Here is a 21,234-nt window from a genome sequence, read left to right on the forward strand (position 1 = left end):
CTAGTAATGCAGGCCTTGAAGCAGATCTATGTATCTCTCGACGTTGCCTCGGAGCTCTCCGTCCTCCAAGGTGCTGAACACCAGGAGCGTCCGTACGCCGGCGGCGGCGGCGAGCCTCGGGCTATTCCAGGGCGGGTGGAAGCCGAGGTGGGCGGCGATACTTTCCAGGCCAACGGGCAACTTCGGGCAGTCGGTGCCCATCCCCGCGACGTCGTAGACCTGGTCGCCGAGGAAGTGCCGCACGGGGCCGACGAACCCGGCCACATCGTTCGGGAGCGGGTAGCCACCGGTGACGATCTTGAGCAGGTACGCGACGTGGTACGCACCGGTGTAGGTGAGCCACGATAGGCTGCGCCGCTTCCCGATTAGGCCGGAGTAACCCACACTAGTAAAAAAGAGGGCTTTTGCACCGGTTTGAAATGGCCATATATACCGGATGTGCAACCGGTGCAACCCATCCGGTGCTAAAGACTGTAGGATAACGTAGCATAGAAAACAAAAAATTTCCTACCGCGAACACGAAATCCAAGCCAAGATGCAATCTAGAAGACGGTAGCAACGAGGGGATTATCGAGTCTCACCCTTGAAGAGATTCCAAAGCCTACAAGATGAGGCTCTTGTTGCTGCGGTAGACGATCACTTGCCGCTTGCAAAAGCGCGTAGAAGATCTTGATCACGGCGCCACGAACGGGCAGCACCTCCGTACTCGGTCTCACGTTCGGTTGTTGATGAAGACGACGTCCACCTCCCGTTCCAGCGGGCAGCGGAAGTAGTAGCTCCTCTTGAATCCGACAGCACGACGGCGTGGTGTCGGTGGCGGTGGAGAACTCCGGCGGAGCTTCGCTAAAGCACGCGGGAGCTATGGAGGAGAGGGGGGCGGCTAGGGTTTGGGAGGGGGTGGCCGGCCACTCAAGGGGGGCGGCCAGGTTGTGCTCTTGGGGTGGCCGGCCCCCCCCCCTTGGCCCCTCATTATATAGGTGGAAGCCCCAAGTGTTGGACTACAAGTCTCCGAATAAGACCCGAACCCAAAACCTTCCATGTGATAGGGAAACCTACCCAAGGTGGGAATCCCACTTGGGTGGGATTCCCCCCTTCCATGTGGGGGGTGGCCGGCCCCCATGGGGGAGTCCACTTGGGACTCCTCCCCCACTAGGGTTGGCCGGCCATGGAGGTGGAGTCCCTCCGGGACTCCACCTTCCTTGGTGGTTTCTTCCAGACTTTTCTAGAACCTTCTAGAACCTTCCATAGAACCTTCCGCATCATTTTAATTCACATAAAATGACATCCTATATATGAATCTTATTCTCCGGACCATTCCGGAACTCCTCGTGATGTCCGAGATCTCATCCGGGACTCCGAACAAATATTCGAACTCCATTCCATATTCAAGTTCTACCATTTCAACATCCAACTTTAAGTGTGTCACCCTACGGTTCGCGAACTATGCGGACATGGTTGAGTACTCACTCCGACCAATAACCAATAGCGGGATCCGGAGATCCATAATGGCTCCCACATATTCAACGATGACTTTAGTGATCGAATGAACCATTCACATACAATACCAATTCCCTTTGTCACGCGATATTTTACTTGTCCGAGGTTTGATCTTCGGTATCACTCTATACCTTGTTCAACCTCGTCTCCTGACAAGTACACTTTACTCGTACCGTGGTATGTGGTCTCTTATGAACTTATTCATATGCTTGCAAGACATTTAGACAACATTCCACCGAGAGGGCCCAGAGTATATCTATCCGTCATCGGGATGGACAAATCCCACTGTTGATCCATATGCCTCAACTCATACTTTCCGGATACTTAATCCCACCTTTATAACCACCCATTTACGCAGGTGGCGTTTGGTGTAATCAAAGTACATTTCCGGTATAAGTGATTTACATGATCTCATGGTCATAAGGACTAGGTAACTATGTATCGAAAGCTTATAGCAAATAACTTAATGACGAGATCTTATGCTACGCTTAATTGGGTGTGTCCATTACATCATTCATATAATGATATAACCTTGTTATTAATAACATCCAATGTTCATGATTATGAAACTAATCATCCATTAATCAACAAGCTAGTTTAAGAGGCATACTAGGGACTTCTTGTTGTCTACATATCACACATATACTAATGTTTCGGTTAATACAATTATAGCATGGTATATAAACATTTATCATAAACATAAAGATATATATATATAATAACCACTTTTATTATTGCCTCTTGGGCATATCTCCAACAGTCTCCCACTTGCACTAGAGTCAATAATCTAGATTACATTGTAAGGTACCTAACACCCATGGCATTCTGGTGTTGGTCATGCTTTGCCCTAGGGAGAGCTTTAGTCAATGGATCTGCTACATTCAGATCAGTGTGTACTTTGCAAATCTTTACTTCTCCATCTTCGATGTACTCGCGAATCGAATGATAACGCAGCTTGATATGCTTCAGCCTCTTGTGTGACCTTGGTTCTTGTGCATTGGCGATGGCACCCATGTTGTCACAATAGATGACTAATGGGTCCAATGCACTAGGAACCACACCGAGCTCTACAATGAACCTCTTCATCCATACTGCTTCTGATGAAGCCTCTGAAGCCGCTATGTACTCCGATTCTGTTGAGGATTTCACCACCGTGCACTGCTTCGAGCTTGCCCAGCTTACTGCAGCACCATTCAATATAAACACGTACCCAGACTGTGACTTAGAGTCATCAGGATCAGTGTTCCAACTTGCATCGGTGTAACTTGTTACAACGAGCTCTTGGTCACCTCCATAACAAATAAACATATCCTTAGTTCTTTTCAAGTACTTCAGGATATTCTTGACCGCTGTCGAGTGTTCCATTCCTGGATCACTTTGATATCTGCTAGTCAAACTAACAGCATGTGCTATATCCGGTCTTGTACATAGCATGGCATACATGATAGAGCCTACTGCCGAGGCATAGGGGATCTGACTCATCCTTTCTCTTTCTTCTGTCGTAGCTGGACCTTGAGTCTTACTCAAGACCTTGCCCAGTAACATAGGTAAGAATCCTTTCTTACTTTCGTCCATTTTAAACTTCTTTAGAATCTTGTCCAGGTATGTACTCTGTGATAGCCCTATTAGACGTCTTGATCTATCTCTATAAATCTTGATGCCTAATATATATGATGCTTCACCAAGGTCTTTCATTGAAAAACTATTATTCAAATAACCCTTTACATTGCTTAATAGTTCTATATCATTCCCAATCAATAATATGTCATCTACATATAATATCAGGAATGCTACAGAGCTCCCACTCACTTTCTTGTAAATACAGGCCTCTCCATGACACTGTATAAACCCGAAGTCTTTGATCACCTTATCAAAGCATCGGTTCCAACTTCTCGATGCTTGCTTCAGTCCATAGATTGAACGCTGAAGTTTGCATACTTTGTCAGCATTTTTAGGATCGACAAAACCTTTGGGTTGTACCATATACAACTCTTCCTCAATGTCTCCATTAAGGAACGCCGTTTTGACATCCATCCGCCAAATCTCATAATCGAAAAATGCAGCTATTGCTAACAAAATCCTCACAGATTTTAGCTTCGCTACAGGTGAGAAAGTCTCATCGTAGTCAACACCTTGAATTTGTCGGAAACCCTTTGCGACAAGTCGAGCTTTATAGACAGTAATATTACCATCAGCATCTGTTTTTCTCTTGTAGATCCATTTATTCTCGACAGCCTTGCGGCTATCAGGTAAGTCTACCAAAGTCCATACTTTGTTATCATACATGGATCCCATTTCGGATTTCATCACTTCTTGCCATTTGTTGGAATCTGGGCTCATCATCGCTTCTTCATACGTCGTAGGGTCTTCATCATTGTTATCCACAATCATGACATTTAGACAAGGATCATACCAATCTGGAGTGGCACGTTCCCTTGTCGATCTACGAGGTTCAGTAGCTATCTCATTTGAAGTTTCATGATCATTATCATTAGCTTCCTCTGTTGCCGGTGCAGGCGGCACGAGAACATTTTCCAAGATCTTGCGCTACTCTGATCAACGAGCAGAGATTCTTCAATCTCATCGAGTTCTACTTTTCTTCCAGTCACTTCTTTAGTGAGAAATTCTTTCTCAAGAAAGGTTCCGTTCTGTTATCGCCAGAATTTGACCGCATTGGAGTTGGGCCGTGATGAAGATGAGCTTGGAAGATTTACATCTAAGAGGAGTTTCTGAATCGGCCCTGGGGCTAGAATTTGGGCCAGCGTGCCCGTGTATCTGTAAATAATAGTAGTGTACGTGTTGGTTAGGAAACAGAGTCTAGCTCGTACACGGTTGGGTTTATGCCCACGTTAGACAGTCTACGGACTATAAATATGTATCTAGGGTTATTGAGAAAGGAGGACAATCACGTTCACAACAAACACAAACCAGGCGCATCGCCACCCCTTATTTCGAGGGTTTCTTCCGGGTAAGCATCATGCTGCCTAGATCGCATCTTGCGATCTAGGCGATACACGTTTATTCGATTACCTTGTGTTACTCATGCTTTGAAGCGTTGTTGATGGCGAGTAGCACTATTTATCGTAGATGTCTTGGGGCTTGCATTGATGCTTTTCTTATGCATATTTGCTTAGCAATGCCGTCCCTCGATATCTAGCTGTCCTTGCACCTATTCAGGTGTAAGGGCAGCACCTTGCTTATTCGTTACTTAGTAGATCCAATCTGTTATAGTTGATCCTTGTTTCAGGGATTAGTTTAATATCTGCATGATTAGGCCTTATGCTGGGGTTGGATGATCCGGTAGTGCGTGAGGTGTTGTTTTACCGTTCCTATAAGGGATGTTCCGGAAATTGACTTAACGTTGGTTTTTAGGCCTCTTTTAGGGATAGTTTCCATCATCTTTCGTATACTGCTAGGCCCAACTACGCGTAGGATGTTCCGATTATGCGGTGAAAACCCTAAACTGTCGTAGATTGGTTTAGCTTTGTTTTGATCAAGCGGGAGCCCCATGTCATCGTAAATCCAACGTGAACCATGGGGCGATCGGCTCTTTGAGCCGATCCACGAGGCAACCCGAGAGCCGATCGGGCTCGTATTTAATGTTTACGTGTCTACCATGCGGGAGACTAGTCGAAGCAATCCAACACCTTCCTGATCAGGTATAGGTCAGGTGGCACGCCCTTGCAACCGCCAGGACGTGTGCTGGGACTTTGCGGGACGACGCGAGGCGCCAGGGCCCACTAAGCGGTCGTGGGAGTCTCCCGGCTCTTCGTGTTGCTTAACCACTGCTCGCCGGTGAGTTTTGGTAGGCAACACATTCTGGCACGTCCGGTGGGACACTTTCTACAACAACCACGTCAACATCGGCAGCCAAGATCTCGGACGAACAGATCAAGTACGAGGATCTACCTGCAGAGCATAAGAAGAAATACGATGAGCTGAAGGCCATCTTTGAAGCCGATCTCATCGGCTCTTTTGAGAAGACCCGTTCGCACGGCATCAGGTTCAAAGGATTCACACCCGAAGGCGCATTCGAGAGATTAGATCTGTCTCTCCCTTCGGAGGAACGTACCAGAGCCCTGCGCCAAGAAATTAACTATGCTGTGGCTCATTCTCTACATCGGCATTCTGAGAGCCTGGTGAATACGCTTGAGCGAGTTGCGCTTCATGTGGTGCAAGAAATCATGAAACATCAGTATTCTCCGTCAGGACCTGCTTTAGGGACTTATCAGGGAGAGATACCGTTCCACACCAGGCCACCACTGCCATTCGCGATGGCAGCTCAACAGCAACAAGGTTCACCGGCATACGTTGTTTACAAGGTTGGAGGTGATCCTGGCGACTACCAATTCTTGTATGAGCCGCCCAAGGAGATCCCATATGGATACGTGTGCACATACGTGTCGGACTGCAACAACTGGACGCGCGCGATCCAAACTTCGGCAGGAGGAATTGCCGGAGTAGGAGCGATGGTTACGGCAGGAGGGATTGCTGGAGCAGCGGGGAGTTCTGGAGCAGATGCTGAGAAACAGGCGTGGCTAACTAAATATGCCACTACAACGAGTCCGGACAGCTCAACCTCTATAGCTCCTACTGTGGATCAGATCAGCGCAATCTTGAGAGATCAGTTCGGTATCCTGCCGAAGAAGAAAACAATCGGCTATTCCAAGCCTTATCCCAATGAGTATGACCTGATCCCGCTGCCACCTAAGTATCGGCTCCCTGACTTCACAAAATTCGGTGGATCGAAGGATCTAGCTCCATCGAGCACGTGAGCCGATACTTGGCACGGTTGGGCATGGTTTCGACATCGGAACCGCTACGTGTGAGGTTCTTTGCCCAATCTCTCACGGGTCCAGCCTTTGGGTGGTACACCTCGCTACCCCCAAACTCAGTTCGGACATGGAAGCAGCTGGAAGAGCGGTTTCACATACAATATCATTCGAAGCTACCGAAGCGGGCATTGCCGATCCGACGCAGGTTCGGCAAAGGCGAGGAGAGACGGTGTCCGAATACATTCAACGTTTCAGAAGCTGTCAAGAACCGATGTTATTCGGTTCATTTATCTGAGAAAGAAGCAGTCGAGCTGGCCGTGGCAGGCCTCGCAGCGCCACTCAAGGATCTGACGTTCCAAGTGGAGTACAATTCGTTAGTGCACATGGTCCAGAGACTAACTTCGTATGAACAGCGCCACCCAGAATTGTACCAAGACAAGTTCAAGCGCACGATAGGCCTGGTCGACGCTGAGGAGGATGAAGACCCTGCGGAAGATCAGGAAGTCGCTGTGGCTGAATGGACTCGGACGGCAGTTCCCGTGTCCTGCAAATGGGTGAAACAACCAGGGCCTCCAAAAGGGTTTGACTTCGATTTAAGCAAAACTGAGCAAATTTTTGATTTGCTGCTGAAGGAGAAACAGCTGAAGTTACCCGAAGGACACAAGATTCCTACGTCACAAGAGATGAACGGTAGGCCATACTGCAAATGGCATCACACGTTCACCCACGCCACCAATGATTGCAAAGTGTTGCGCGCACAGATTCAAATGGCGATAGAGTCAGGCCGATTAATCTTCGGACAATTTGCCATGAAAGTAGACACACATCCGTTTCCTGGCGTCAACATGGTGGATCTCAGTCACTCCCTAAGACGCGAGCCAGGTTTCTCTTTTGGTGTCAACATGGCAGGGCTTGGGACCCGCCATGGCAAAGATAAAGCAGAGAGCAGTCACTCCCGTGGCAAGGAGAAAAAGGAGGCCGATCCACGCGACCGGCCCCAACATGATAACAGACGGTACCTGACAGAAGAAGAAGTGAGAAGCGTGCGGTATCAACGACCACTCTCCGCGCATCTCCTTAACAAATATGAGCAGCAGTATGACCGACGTCGGTGCTACGACGTGGATGACGAAAGATATCGTCGGTCTGATGCAGATGACAGGAGGTATCGTCGATATGATAGAGACAATGAAGGGTACGAGCGTCACGCTAGAGGGAAATCAAGAGAGCAAGAAGACTTGGATAGGCATTGGAACTGTCCTTTCTTTAAACACTGCTGGGACTCGGGAATGAGCCGATTGCCTACAATCGAGAGCTGCCCAGAATGTAGCCAGCAGAGGAAGGGAACAAATGAAGTTTCAGTGTTCAAGCGTCTAGGACCTCTCCCACCTCAGACCAAACAAGCTGAGTCATCTCAAGATGAAGACTTCGAGGAGTCGGATGAAGAAGAAGATAGGTACCACCGGCCAAGGTGGTGCCCTGATGGACTCAGCCATTCTCAGAAGCGTAGGGTGCATCGGCTACGAAACCTGGAGGAAGCCGAAGCACAGTACCTGTACACGTTGAGAAAGGCACGGCCCGATCTGGCCGTGAAAATTCAACAAACGTTGGAGTCAGAGATGCGCCCGCCAAAGAAAGTGTGGCGCCCTAAACAGACAAAAGCCGATGCAGAGGCATCGGCTGATACAAACATGGTGTTTATACTCCCGTCAGAGTTTTGTGCTCCAAAAGACGAGGAAGTATCGGTGGCTCAATTCGACTGCGGTCCACGGCCAGTGATCTTTGAGAAGCCACGAGAGAGGAGCTACAGGCACTTGAAAGCTCTATACCTAAAAGGTTACATCGATGGGCAGCCTGTCAGCAAGATGTTGGTTGACACGGGAGCGGCAGTCAACATAATGCCGTATTCCATGCTACGACGTTTGGGACACTCCAACGATGATCTGATCAAGACCAACGTCACGTTAAGCGATTTCAACAGCCAAGCATCAGAAGCAAAAGGTGTTCTGAATGTAGATCTGACCGTAGGCCGAAAAACCATACCTACCTCGTTCTTCATCGTCGATAGCAAAAGTAATTACGCTGTCCTGCTAGGAAGGGATTGGATCCACGCCAACTATTGCATCCCATCCACAATGCACCAATGCATCATACAATGGGATGGAGATGAAGTGGAGGTTGTTCAGGCAGATGACTCAATCGAGATCTCACTAGCTGCCATGAATATTTGGGATGCAGACGACCAAGAGCCGCTCTCTGGAATCAGTTTGGACGGTTGTGAACGCATCGAAGCTTCAAAAAACGGGGTGAGGCTGGTCTTATCCACCGGCCTGACAGAGTAGCAAGATCTAAATCAGTAGGTGTACGTGGCAAGGCCGATCCCTGCGATCGGCCCCAAAAAATAAAAAGCACGAGTCTCATCTCGAGCATGTCACGTAGCCATAGTGAAGCACCAAGAAGTTGTAAACCCTCATCAAGCATTGCAATGAAAAAGGGGGCCGATTCTGGCAATCGGCCAAAATTATCCTCGACATGCATTTTGCCTGTGTTGAGCATTGATCTAAGAAAGGATGCCTGAAGAGCCGATATCTTCAATCTATTTGAAAAAATCGGCTCGGGGGGCACTTAAACGGATAAGATACGAGGTTACGAAGTATGAAGTGGCTGTCAATGGCCAACAGCTCAAGATATATTCCTCGAAGATGATGGACATTGGAATACCGGGGCCGATGCATAAGTAGAACGACCGGAAAAAAATATAAATTTTTTAAGCACAGCCGATGTACAGCCATCGACTCTAGAATTACAAGCACAAACTGCCACATGCGCAGGCCCTACTGAAGGAAAATTTCTAAGGCATGGAGTGCACCAGCACGGACGTGATCCACCTCTGCGATTTCGGCCTTGTCGTCATCATCCTTGCCTGTCACCAGTTGCTTGTTCAGGGCACGTATCTCTGCCAAGTCAGTTTTCAGTTCAGCCTTGAGGCCTTCTGCTTCCCGTTGGGAGCGAGCAATGGAAGCTTCCTTGTCATAGATGAGCTCTTTGGTGACCCGCACCTTTTCTTCGAGATCCTTCAGCTCCTTTCGCAAGATCTCAAGCTCAGCAGTGCTGGTAGAGGTGTCAGTCTTGGCATCCAAAGCTGCCTTTTTCTCGTTAAGCCGTTGACATTTGTCTGCAATATCGGCTCTCAGCAGGAGTTGGGTGTGGCGTAAGTCGATTCTCTGACGAGCCAACCGCACCCTTGACACGAAGGCGGACAACGTCACGACCGGCCAGAGCTTCAACTGCAGCATCACTGGGACGTGAGGCTGGATTTCTTCAAGAATGTTCTTCACCTCCTCAGAGTTTTTGACTAATGTCTCAATGGGTGAAGAAAGCAGAGCTTTGAGGCGTTGGAGTTGGTCAGCGATGACACTGGGGCTCGGTTCATCACGTGCTGTGGAGTGGGCCGGCTCGATAGATTCAGGATCGAACGACAGCAAGCCTGAGAGATCACAGCCCTGACAAACAACAAAAAGCAACATAAGTCTGCAGATCAGGGTAAAGGCAAGCCCAACAAAGGGAGCGTACCTCTCCTATAACCATGGGAACGGCCGATGACGAAGCAATCGGCTGTGGCGTCTCTGCCTGGGGGTTGGCCAAGGTGGCAACTTGGTCGATGTCACCTTTAGAGGTTGTTACCTCCAGAGTTGTGGAGGGCATCGGAATTTCCTCGACATCCCCACTGGAAGTTTCATCAGTCTGCAAAAAAAATGGTGAGCCGATCTGAGCAGCAAAGCACAAGAACAAAGCTAGGAGGAGTTGGAGAGCCGTTACATTTGAAGCTTCTTGGTTTGAGGAAGGGGTTTGCTGATCCTTCCGAGCCCTCTTGGTGCATTGACTCTTTGTGCGTAAGCTTCCTTGCCCTATTTTGATGGGAGCTTGAAGGGCAGCAGGTTCAGGGGCTGACCTTTTCTTGGAAGCCGATGGTGGCACATCTGGCTGTTTTTGCGTGGTGGTGTCCTCAGAGGTGCCCGAGCTTGAGCCTCGTCGGCTGGACTGCGTCTCCTCGCTGGTATTGTCTTCAGTAGAGGTCTGCAAGAGCAGGATTAATGGACACTGACATGTTATAAAATCCTAGAAGGATGAATGGGACAAGATGGGGTATAGAACAGCTTACATATAAGCTTTCTGGAGCTGGCGCAGGGTTTTTTCCCTTCAAAGTTTTCCTCGCAGCTACTTTTCTCACTGTCGTTCTCGCCCTGACTGAGGCTCGGGGGGCAGCTGGCCCTGAAGAATCTTTACTCTTGGGAGCCGATTTTATTGGAATCGGCTGGCTCTGCATCACAACCTTTTTAAAAGGTGGTGAGTTCTTGCAGAAGAGGACCACTGGAGCTGGTGGGAGGAATTTGAAGGGGGATCCATCATCATTGACAGGCTCTGGGCCATCTTGTTGCTGCAAAGAAACAGAGCAGGGTTATAAAGCATCACTGGAAACTATTGCACGGAAATTTGCGAGCAAGTGGTACCTGTTCTGCAGAAGTATCAGCTTCAGCGTCAAGTTGTTTCAGCAACGGTCCTAGGGCTCTCCTGAAGGCATGCGTCTTCCACATTGTCCACCAGATCTCAAAGTCATCAGTCGAAGAGATGAAGGATAGATTGTGAGGGATTGGGATGACTAGAGCATCAAAAAAGGAGTAACATCTTTGACTGGTGAAAACATCAGGCAAGTCAGCCCTGCTCTCAGTTAGATGGTGGAGAAAGAGGTGAGGAGACACCTGCCCAAGACCGAATTGCCGGCCTACTATGACCGGCTGGTAAGATTCATAACCAGGTTTTATGATCCTGTTTGAGGTGCTCATGCCAACTGGGAGGAAGCACGGACGGATCATAATGGAATATAACTGCCGAGTGCTGTCGTCATCGGCAAAGCTGTCTAACCTGAAGGAGACTGGGTTTTCAAAATTTTCAGACTCCTGATAAGGAAAGAAGAGAGGGTCATCCAGGCCCTGGTAAAAAGTTCTGAACCATCCTGATGCTTCCTTGGGGTTCAGTTTGCTGCCTGGAAGACTGTACAAGGCTTGGCCGTAGCTGGTACAGCGGATTGGCTTCCCGTTGGTGTTTGGAAAGGTGCAGGTAGCCAAAGGTGGAAAGTTAGGGATGTGGTTCTGGAAGTACAGTTGAGCCCATAACTGAATAAACCACCAGGGGCCTCCCGTTTTAACTGTCTTTTGGGAGAATAGTTTGACAGACATCAGTTGGAGGTATCGATAGACTTCTCCCAGAAACAGCTTGCCAATGCCAAGTTGGGTGCCTTTGGCAAGTTCATAGGCCAAAGAGAGATAGTTCTTGGTGGGAGCAAGGGAAGGACCACAGAATATGAAATGCTCCAACCAGAAGTTCAAGAAGGCCGTGTGTTCTTTCTCGGTTACAGGGCCCTTGGTTTTCATGTGGCGTCTAAGATAGGCACCCCAGTTAGTGCACTCTTCCTTAGAGGAGAGTTTGAATGGCACCTTTGGCAGCATGAAAGCAGAGGGGCTGGGGGATGAAATGTCTAGGCCAGTGATCATGGCCACGTCCAGCAAGGTTGGCGTCATGGGGCCATGGCCAAACATGAAGCAGTTTAGCGCGTCAGACCAAAAGTAGCCGATGGTTTTCAGGAGATTTTCATGTTTCTCAAGGGGAGACAATGACAAAGACAGAGCATCGGCTATTCCTGTGGTTTCCCATTTGGCTTGGTGAGTTTTGGCTACTCTGTTGTACCAAGAAACCCAGTCCTCGGGAGGGTTAGGCCAGGCTCGTAAGCAGTCGGCCCAGGAGGTTAGATCTAGGTTTTGGTTCACGAAGGGAATCCTATTGACCTCGCAGGAAATCAAATTGGATGGATTTTCGGTGGAACGGGGACCAAGGCAAAGGGAATTTGGAAGAGAAGGATGCGGCAGAAGAATGTCTGAAACCTAAAATTAATAATGAGACCAGGCATTAATTCAGGAGTTTTGCCGTTAAATCTAACATTACGCTCAGGTGACTTGGGGTAGTTAAGGATTACCTTCAGGCCAGAGACCGTGGCGTTGGCGCTGGATGATTCCGCCATTGGTTTCGCTGCGGAGTTTGGTTTTGCGTCCAAGATCTAGGGTTCGCACGACTGCGGTCTGGACCTGTTCGATTGGAAATTTGGGGATCTGAATTTGAGCAAGGTTTGCAGGTTACCGTTTGAGGAGGTGACTAAATTGACCTATCTCGTAATTTATCGTGAGGGACCGATGCGTTGCCATCGGCTCATTGAGAATGGACTAAGTTGACAATCGGCAAAGTCAGTGTGAGGGGAAATCGGCTAAATTCGCATAAAGGAAATCGGCAAAATCATATTGAAGGAAGTTCTTCATTGATAACGGGATTTCTTACATAAAGAGCTGATTGCTCTCAAAAGGAAGTGCCAGGGGATACATTGCCCCATCTACTACTACTGATCCTATGCTAAGGATCCTATCTATGGGCCGTCGCTGCCCTCGTCGTCGCCGTCGTCGCCGCTGTCGGCGCTACTCCCGGCGGGCTCGTCGTCGCTGCTGCCGCGGCCGCCGGCAGGGCCCTCGTTGTCCTCGTCCTCCTCGTCAGCGTCGTCGTCATTGTCGAAGTCGCTGAGGTTTCCCGGCCAGGGGCAGAAGCGCTTGGCCGGCGGCTCATCGGAGGAGGTGTCGTCCTCCTCCTCCTTCTCCTCCTCCTCCTCGGAGGAGGAGGTGAAGTCATCCCAGGAGAAGCGATCGTCATCGCTCTCCTCCTCCGTTTCCCCGTCGGCAAGGAAGCGGAGGTCACTTTCCCCGTCGGTCGAGGACTTATCGTCCTCAGACCAGACGGAGAAGTCGTGGCTGGACTCGTCCCCGTCTTCTATGGCGCGGCAGATGTTGGCCTCGTGGGCCTCCTGCGGGTCCCACTCCGGCATCGGCTCGCGGGAGGGGGAGGACTGGACGGAAAGACCCGATGAGGCAGAGGAGGAAGAAGACATGGTGGCAGAGGAGGGCTTTTGGAGTGCTAATGCGAAGGGGATGAAGAAGTGAACTGCAGGATGCGGTTAAAATAGAGGCGATATAGTGGAGATGATTCAATGCTGCAGCGGTTCCCGAAGAGGTGGTGCCAAAACCGTCAAATCATGCGGAGAAGTTGAGAAGGCAAGGTATCATGATGAAGGGAGACCGTGGCGGTCCTGTTCTGCCCCGATTTGACACGACGAAGAAAGGGAAAAACAGAGTGGTTTTGGAATTACTATTGCCAAAACCAGGGGGCATGTGTTATCGCCAGAATTTGACCGCATTGGAGTTGGGCCGTGATGAAGATGGGCTTGGAAGATTTACATCTAAGAGGAGTTTCTGAATCGGCCCTGGGGCTAGAATTTGGGCCAGCGTGCCCGTGTATCTGTAAATAATAGTAGTGTACGTGTCGGTTAGGAAACAGAGTCTAGCTCGTACACGGTTGGGTTTATGCCCATGTTAGACAGTCTACGGACTATAAATATGTATCTAGGGTTATTGAGAAAGGAGGACAATCACGTTCACAACAAACACAAACCAGGCGCATCGCCACCCCTTATTTCGAGGGTTTCTTCCGGGTAAGCATCATGCTGCCTAGATCGCATCTTGCGATCTAGGCAGTACACGTTTATTCGATTACCTTGTGTTACTCGTGCTGAAGCGTTGTTGATGGCGAGTAGCACTATTTATCGTAGATGTCTTGGGGCTTGCATTGATGCTTTTCTTATGCATATTTGCTTAGCAATGCCGTCCCTCGATATCTAGCTGTCCTTGCACCTATTCAGGTCTAAGGGCAGCACCTTGCTTATTCGTTACTTAGTAGATCCAATCTGTTATAGTTGCTCCTTGTTTCAGGGATTAGTTTAATATCTGCATGATTAGGCCTTATGCTGGGGTTGGATGATCCGGTAGTGCGTGAGGTGTTGTTTTTCCGTTCCTATAAGGGATGTTCCAGGAATTGACTTAACGTTGGTTTTTAGGCCTCTTTTAGGGATAGTTTCCATCATCTTTCGTATCTGCTAGGCCCAACTACGCGTAGGATGTTCCGATTATGTGGTGAAAACCCTAAACTGTCGTAGATTGGTTTAGCTTTGTTTTGATCAAGCAGGAGCCCCATGTCATCATAAATCCAACGTGAACCATGGGGCGATCGGCTCTTTGAGCCGATCCACAGGGCAACCTGAGAGCCGATCGGGCTCGTATTTATTGTTTACGTGTCTACCATGCAGGAGACTAGTCGAAGCAATCCAACACCTTCCTGATCAGGTATAGGTCAGGTGGCACGCCCTTGCAACCGCAAGGACGTGTGCTAGGACTTTGCGGGACGACGCGAGGCGCCAGGGCCCACTAAGCGGTCGTGGGAGTCTCCCGGCTCTTCGTGTTGCTTAACCACTGCTCGCCGGTGAGTTTTGGCAGGCAACACGTTCTTAGCAACAAAGATCTTGGCTTCGGATCTGTGATAGAAAGTGTACCCTATAGTTTCCTTAGGGTATCCTATGAAAGCGCATTTCTCCGCTTTGGGTTCTAGCTTGTCCGGTTGTAACTTTTTTACATAGGCTTCGCAACCCCAAACTTTCAGGAACGACAGCTTAGGTTTCTTATTAAACCATAATTCATACGGTGTCGTTTCAACGGATTTTGATGGTGCTCTATTTAAAGTGAATGCGGCTGTCTCTAATGCATAACTCCAAAATGATAACGGCAAATCAGTAAGAGACATCATAGAACGAACCATATCTAAGAGAGTTCGATTACGACGTTCGGACACACCGTTTCGTTGTGGTGTTCCCGGCGGTGTCAATTGTGAAAGTATTCCGCATTTCTTTAAATGCATGCCAAACTCATAACTCAGATATTCACCTCCACGATCGGATCGTAGAAATTTAATCTTCTTGTTACGTTGATTTTCTACTTCACTTTGGAATTCCTTAAACTTCTCAAAAGTTTCGGATTTATGTTTCATGAAATAGATATACCCATATCTACTCAGATCATCTGTGAAGGTTAGAACATAACGATAACCACCGCGCGATGCTATACTCATTGGTCCGCACACATCGGTATGTATGATTTCCAATAAGTCAGTAGCTCGCTCCATAATACCAGAGAATGGAGTCTTAGTCATTTTTCCCATTAGACATGCTTCGCATCTATCAAGTGACTCAAAGTCAAGTGATTCAAGTAATAATCGGTATGGAGTTTCTTCACGCGTTTCACCCCAATATGACCAAGACGATGATGCACGTATAATTGACACGTTCGTTGGGAACCCCAAGAGGAAGGTGTGATGCGCACAGCAGTAAGTTTTCCCTCAGTAAGAAACCAAGGTTTAATCGAACCAGTAGGAGTCAAGAAGCACGTTGAAGGTTGATGGTGGCGGAATGTAATGCGGCGCAACACCGGGGATTCCGGCGCCAACGTGGAACCTGCACAACACAACCAAAGTACTTTGCCCCAACGAAACGAGTGAGGTTGTCAATCTCACCGGCTTGCTGTAACAAAGGATTAACCGTATTGTGTGGAAGATGATTGTTTGCGAGAAAACGATAAAGAACAAGTATTGCAGCAGATTTGTATTTCAGTATAAAAGAATGGACCGGGGTCCACAGTTCACTAGAGGTGTCTCTCCCATAAGATAAAAGCATGTTGGGTGAACAAATTACGAGTGGGGCAATTGACAAATAGAGAGGGCATAACAATGCACATACATGACATGATAAATATAGTGAGATTTAATTGGGCATTACGACAAAGTACATAGACCGCTATCCGAGCATGCATCTATGCCTAAAAAGTCCACCTTCAGGTTATCATCCGAACCCCTTCCGAGTATTAAGTTGCAAAACAATAGACAATTGCATTAAGTATGGTGCGTAATGTAATCAATAACTACATCCTTAGACATAGCATCAATGTTTTATCCCTAGTGGCAACGAGCACATCCACAACCTTAGAACTTTCCGTCATCGTCCCGGATTTAATGGAGGCATGAACCCACTATCGAGCATAAATACTCCCTCTTGGAGTTAAGAGTAAAAACTTGGCCGGAGCCTCTACTAATAACGGAGAGCATGCAAGATCATAAACAACACATAGGTAATAACTTGATAATTAACATAACATAGTATTCTCTATCCATCGGATCCCGACAAACACAACATATAGAATTACGGATAGATGATCTTGATCATGTTAGGCAGCTCACAAGATCCAACAATGAAGCACAATGAGGAGAAGACAACCATCTAGCTACTGCTATGGACCCATAGTCCAGGGGTGAACTACTCACTCATCACTCCGGAGGCGACCATGGCGGTGAAGAGTCCTCCGGGAGATGAATCCCCTCTCCGGCAGGGTGCCGGAGGAGATCTCCAGAATCCCCCTAGATGGGATTGGCGGTGACGGCGTCTCAGTAAGGTTTTCCGTATCGTGGCTCTCGGTACTGGGGGTTTCGCGACGAAGGCTATTTGTAGGCGGAAGGGCAGGTAAAGAGGCGGCACGAGGGGCCCACACCATAGGTCGGCGCGGCCGGGGCACGGGCCGCGCCGCCTGGTGTCTGGCCACCTCGTGGCCCCACTTCGACTCTCCTTCGGTCTTCTGGAAGCTTCGTGGCAAAATAGGACCCTGGGCGTTGATTTCGTCCAATTCGGAGAATATTTCTTTACTAGGATTTCTGAAACCAAAAACAGCAGAAAACAGCAACTGGCTCTTCGGCATCTCGTTAATAGGTTAGTTCCAGAAAATGCATGAATATGACATAAAGTGTGCATAAAACATGTAGATATCATCAATAATGTGGCATGGAACATAAGAAATTATCGATACGTCGGAGACGTATCAGCATCCCCAAGCTTAGTTCCGCTCGTCCCGAGCGAGTAAACGATAACAAAGATAATTTCTGGAGTGACATGCCATCATAACCTTGATCATACTATTGTAAACATATGTAATGAATGCAGCGATCAAAACAATGGTAATGACATGAGTAAACAACTGAATCATAAAGCAAAGACTTTTCATGAATAGTACTTCAAGACAAGCATCAATAAGTCTTGCATAAGAGTTAACTCATAAAGCAATAAATCAAAGTAAAGGTATTGAAGCAACACAAAGGAAGATTAAGTTTCAGCGGTTGCTTTCAACTTATAACATGTATATCTCATGGATAATTGTCAACATAGAGTAATATAACAAGTGCAATATGCAAGTATGTAGGAATCAATGCACAGTTCACACAAGTGTTTGCTTCTTGAGGTGGAGAGAAATAGGTGAACTGACTCAACATTAAAAGTAAAAGAAAGGTCCTTCAACGAGGAAAGCATCGATTGCTATATTTGTGCTAGAGCTTTTATTTTGAAAACATGAAACAATTTTGTCAACGGTAGTATAAAGCATATGAGTTATGTAAATTATATCTTACAAGTTGCAAGCCTCATGCATAGTATACTAATAGTGCCCGCACCTTGTCCTAATTAGCTTGGACTACCGGATCATCACAATACACATGTTTTAACCAAGTATCACAATGGGGTACCTCCATGCCGCTTGTACAAAGGTCTAAGGAGAAAGCTCGCATTTTGGATTTCTCGCTTTTGATTATTCTCAACTTAGACATCCATACCGGGACAACATGGACAACAGATAATGGACTCCTCTTTAATGCATAAGCATGTGGCAACAATTAGTGTTCTCATATGAGATTGAGGATATATGTCCAAAGCTGGAACTTCCACCATGATTCATGGCTTTAGTTAGCGGCCCAATGTTCTTCTCTAACAATATGTATGCTCCAACCATTAAGGTGGTAGATCTCTCTTACTTCGGACAAGACGGACATGCATAGCAACTCACATGATATTCAACAAAGAGTAGTTGATGGCGTCCCAGAAACATGGTTATCGCACAACAAGCAACTTAATAAGAGATAAAGTGCATAAGTACATATTCAATACCACAATAGTTTTTAAGCTATTTGCCCCATGAGCTATATATTGCAAAGGTGAATGATGGAAATTTCAAAGGTAGCACTCAAGCAATTTACTTTGGAATGGCGGAGAAATACCATGTAGTAGGTAGATATGGTGGACACAAATGGCATAGTTGTTGGCTCAAGGATTTTGGATGCATGATAAGTATTCCCTCTCGATACAAGGTTTAGGCTAGCAAGGTTATTTGAAACAAACACAAGGATGAACCGGTGCAGCAAAACTCACATAAAAGACATATTGTAAACATTATAAGACTCTACACCGTCTTCCTTGTTGTTCAAAACTCAATACTAGATATTATCTAGACTTTAGAGAGACCAAATATGCAAACCAAATTAGCAAGCTCTAAGTGTTTCTTCATTAATGGGTGCAAAGTATATGATGCAAGAGCTTAAACATGAGCACAACAATTGCCAAGTATCAAATTATTCAAGACATTTTAGAATTACTACATGTAGCATTTCCCGATTCCAACCATATAACAATTTAATGAAGAAGATTCAATCTTCGCCATGAATACTATGAGTAAAGCCTAAGGACATATTTGTCCATATGCAACAGCGGAGCGTGTCTCTCTCCCACACAATGAATGCTAGGATCCATTTATTCAAACAAAAACAAAAACAAAAACAAACCGACGCTCCAAGCAAAGCACATAAGATGTGACGGAATAAAAATATAGATTCAGGGGAGGAACCTGATAATGTTGTCGATGAAGAAGGGGATGCCTTGGCATCCCCAAGCTTAGACGCTTGAGTCTTCTTAGAATTTGCAGGGGTGAACCACCGGGGCATCCCCAAGCTTAGAGCTTTCACTCTCCTTGATCATATTGCACCATTTCCCTCTCTTGATCCTTGAAAACTTCCTCCACACCAAACTCGAAACAACTCATTAGAGGGTTAGTGCATAATAAAAATTAACATGTTCAGAGGTGACACAATCATTCTTAACACTTCTGGACATTGCATAAAGCTACTTGGACATTAATGGATCAAAGAAATTCATCCAACATAGCAAAAGAGGCAATGTGAAATAAAAGGCAGAATCTGTCAAAACAGAACAGTCCGTAAAGATGGATTTTATTGAGGCACCAGACTTGCTCAAATGAAAATGCCCAAATTGAATGAAAGTTGCGTACATATCTGAGGATCACGCACGTAAATTGGCTTAATTTTCTGAGCTACCTATAGGGAGGCAGGTCGAAATTCGTGACAGCAAAGAAATCTAAAACTGCGCAGTAATCCAAATCTAGTATGAACTTTACTATCAAAGACTTTACTTGGCACAACAAAACACAAAACTAAGATAAGGAGAGGTTGCTACAGTAGTAAACAACTTCCAAGACTCAAATATAAAACAAAAATACTGTACTAAAAACATGGGTTGTCTCCCATAAGCGCTTTTCTTTAACGCCTTTCAGCTAGGCGCAGAAAGTGTGTATCAAGTATTATCAAGAGATGAAGCATCTTCAGCGGGGTTTGGAGTTTTCTCAACCATGCATAATATATTAGATACATAAGTTTCAGCGGCTCCCTTTTCATTAGTCTTGGGCTTGCTACTCTCATCAAACAAATTTTCAGGAACAAGCCAAGCATAGTTATTTTCTAACGCTTCATTCATTGCTAGGAGCTTACATGGTATTGGTGCTTTGATATCCCCACCATCATTAATGTTATTAGTGTACCTTACTCTCTCCATGTCCATCTTTTCAAGAATACTAACAAAATTGGTATAAGAACCAAGCATCTTATATTTAATAAAGACCTTTCTAGCCTCTCTAGCTATACCACCAAATTCTCTAAGAAGGGTTTCTAAAACAAAATCTTTCTTTTCCCCTTCTTCCATATCACCGAGTGTAAGAAACATGTGTTGGATTATAGGATTGTGATTAACAAATTTAGTTTCCAACATGCGAACTAAAGCAGCAGCAGCTATTTCATAAGTAGGAGCAAGTTCTACCAAGTGTCTATCTTTAAAATCTTCAACGGTACTAACATGATTGAAAAATTCTTCTATATTATTTCTCCCAACTATAGACCCACGTCCTACCGGTATGTCTTTTGTGGTAAAATTAAAAGGAAACATGATGAATCAAGTAAAGTAAATGCAAGTAACTAATTTTTTGTGTTTTTGATATAGAAAGCAAGACAGTAAATAAAGTAAAGCTAGCAACTAATTTTTTTGTGTTTTGATATAAGTGCAGCAAACAAGTAAGTAAATAAAATAAAGCAAGACAAAAATAAAGTAAAGAGATTGGGAAGTGGAGACTCCCCTTGCAGCGTGTCTTGATCTCCCCGGCAACGGCGCCAGAAAACAGTCTTGATGCGCGTATAATTGACACGTTCGTTGGGAACCCCAAGAGGAAGGTGTGATGCGCACGGCGAGTAAGTTTTCCCTCAGTAAGAAACCAAGGTTTAATCGAACCAGTAGGAGTCAAGAAGCACGTTGAAGGTTGATGGTGGCGAAATGTAATGCGGTGCAACACCAGGGATTCCGGCGCCAACGTGGAACCTGCACAACACAACCAAAGTACTTTGCCCCAACGAAACAGTGAGGTTGTCAATCTCACCGGCTTGCTGTAACAAAGGATTAACCGTATTGTGTGGAAGATGATTGTTTGCGAGAAAACGAGTAAAGAACAAGTATTGCGAGCAGATTTGTATTTCAGGTATAAAAGAATGGACCGGGGTCCACAGTTCACTAGAGGTGTCTCTCCCATAAGATAAAAGCATGTTGGGTGAACAAATTACGAGTGGGGCAATTGACAAATAGAGAGGGCATAACAATGCACATACATGACATGATAAATATAGTGAGATTTAATTGGGCATTACGACAAAGTACATAGACCGCTATCCAGCATGCATCTATGCCTAAAAAGTCCACCTTCGGGTTATCATCCGAACCCCTTCCGGTATTAAGTTGCAAAACAACGAGACAATTGCATTAAGTATGGTGCGTAATGTA

At 46.5% G+C, this 21,234-nt stretch overlaps 1 pseudogene; it reads right to left on the bottom strand.

Moving 5' to 3' along the window:
* The window catches only part of LOC124656205, a 76,868-nt pseudogene continuing 55,634 nt past the window's right edge, over positions 1–21,234 (bottom strand).

This window comes from Lolium rigidum, chromosome 1 (genome assembly GCF_022539505.1).
Source record: "Lolium rigidum isolate FL_2022 chromosome 1, APGP_CSIRO_Lrig_0.1, whole genome shotgun sequence".
NCBI lineage: Eukaryota > Viridiplantae > Streptophyta > Magnoliopsida > Poales > Poaceae > Lolium > Lolium rigidum.